The sequence below is a fragment of the Thamnophis sirtalis genome, unplaced genomic scaffold (genome assembly GCF_051295495.1).
Source record: "Thamnophis sirtalis isolate CommonGarterSnake01/CBP01778 unplaced genomic scaffold, rThaSir2_p1.2 scaffold_6, whole genome shotgun sequence".
In the NCBI taxonomy this organism is placed as follows: domain Eukaryota; kingdom Metazoa; phylum Chordata; class Lepidosauria; order Squamata; family Natricidae; genus Thamnophis; species Thamnophis sirtalis.
The window spans coordinates 103385933-103388501 of record NW_028261386.1 but is presented as its reverse complement, the minus strand read 5'-3'; positions in this window follow the sequence as shown (position 1 = coordinate 103388501).

The window sequence follows — 2569 nt, the reverse complement described above, 5'->3', positions numbered from 1 at the left end:
CTGTAATCATTTGTAATATAACAGATCAGTTGTACTATTTAACTTTACTAACCATTGTTATTCGACTGCTATCTAGCCTTATCCATAAATCATTTGTCCCTATTATTAGAATAGTGGCACCAATGCTATTGTAGCAAAATGAAGAGTAATTACCAATTCCTACAGAATCCCAGGAAAATTTCATCCATCGTTCCTGTTGGGTTCTTACCTCAGCCTGGTTCCCCACTCCTATGATTGTCATGGCCCAATCTTGTCCTAAGTTTCTTCAACTAACTCATTGCAGTTACATTCCCATCCAAAAGACAATAGGCATGTGCCCTTATCGCTTCTTAAAGGATGAACTCAAAGGATAATTAGAAATCTGCCCTTTCAGATGAATCCCATTGAGAGACAGGGAGGGAGGGAGGGAGGGAAGAAGGGAGGGAGAGGGAGGGAGGGAGGGAGAGAGAGAGAGAGAGAGGGAGGGAGGGAGGGAGGGAGGGAGAGAGATATTTTTCATTTCTGGACTAGGGAAAATATTCCACGCTCTGCTCTAGGACTAAAAGATGTTAATTTCCATCAGGGCTCACTTAGCTCTCATCTGGAAAATGCAAGCTAGTGTTGCTGTTGTTCTTGTTGCTGCTAATTAAAATATCACCCAAAACAAAATTATAAATCTAACAACATGATTCAGCTTGATCAGTGATTTGCATAGAGGTCTCAAATTTAGGAAAACCATCTCATCATTTCAGGAGAGAAGGAATTCAAATCAAAGTAGGGGAGAAGAAAGCAGATGTTTGATTCCTTTTGTAGACTACTGCTTTTCTTTTTAAAATCAAACAAAGTGTTTCTCTTCATTACCATGATTCCTAGAATGGGATTTTTCAGATCTGGATTAAAGAAATCTGGATGCCTACCTACAGCACTGGCAAGAGTATATGTAGAATATGCTTACTTATTATCTCGGCTGGTGGTTATTAAAGTTGTTGCAGCCCATTGCAAGAACTTACTTTGTGCCCTTGTTATTAACTGTGACCTAATATTTATTTAATTAATTAGATTTTATCCCACCTGTGTTACTTTATAAGTAATTCAAGTTGGGAAACATACCTAAAATTCCTACCTCCTGGTTTCCCCACAACCACCACCTTGTGAAATGGGTTGGGCTAAGAGAGAATGACTGGCTTGAAGTTACCCAGCTGACTTTCAAGCTTAAGGTGGGAGTAGAACTCATGTCTCCTGGTTTCTAAGTCAGCACTTACACCACTACATCAATATAGGATCTCAAATGTATAATTCTTTGAGATTTTATACATTTATTTGCTTTTGAGAGTCCTCCCCCCCCCCAATTAGACAAATGAAAGCTTACCCTCAAAGTGTCCAGCTCAGGGGTGTCAAACTCATGTCGTCATGCTGTTATCACATGACAGATCATGTCTTGTCACTAAACCAGGCATGGGCGTGGCCAGCATGATGCACCTGGCTCACAGGCCATTAATTTGCCAGCCTTGGACTCTGGCTGATAGGCACTGAGGCTATGAATAGAGAGTAGAACTTAATTTCAAGATGCCTTGAGTTGTGCTTGGCTTTTGGTGACTTCATAGATATAGAGAGCTAGTGAGGTGTAGTAGTGAAATGTTTAGGTTAGTTCACTGTATCTCAGCCTAACAAGGTTGTTGTGGTAAGGAAAAATTGGAGGAATTTATTTATTCATAAATAAACTGGTACATGCAATCATCTGGGCCACAGTACATGAGAGGTTTACCAAGTTCTTCTTTTAGAGTAATTTTTTCCATTTCTCAATGTTCTCTATGATCCTTATATTTCCTGTTGGTCTTCTATCCAAGTATTAACCAGTTCAAATAGTTCACTTTTTGAAGAGCAGCCAAGTTTGACTAGCTGCTGCCCCCTATGGAGGCAAATGCAGATGACCTCCTGTAATCACTCCCAAAGATGCCGGAGTCCTGAAATTGCAAATATAAGCTTAGGAGATGAGGTGCCCTAGATAGACTTAATACAAGTATTCTAATTTTACAAGCTAGCCAACCTCAGCAATTTTACCCCCATACACAAAACTATCTGCAGCTCTGCAATTTTACTTACACCCAGCCAGGGCATCTTTCCCACTCTCTTCAGAACAGTACAGCATAGAAAAGAAAACAAATCACCTTGGCAATGAAATCTTATAGCTACCAGGTGTATCCAAAGCATATGACCACAGCTGTTCTCTGTGATAAACAGAAGGGCGAGCAAGAGAGACAGAGGCATTAAGAAGCAGCAAGAAACAATGCTATGTCATTATTTTAATTGCATGGGGGTTGCTGATTTTCTGGGTAATTGCAAAGCTGCAATATTGTTGAAGACTCAAGATGCGGATGGAAAAACATCCTGGTCATAATCATTCGGCAGAAGATGAGATTGCCACGAAGACGTCTGTTGAGATACTCCAAACAGAGAAGACAAATACACAAATGGGATACTTTTGTTCTGCAATTCCGGAAGTCAAAGTCCTTCCTCTCTGGGGTATAAGAACGATAAAACACTGTTTCCATCCGAAAGATGTAAAAGCAAACAGAGGCAGCATAAATAA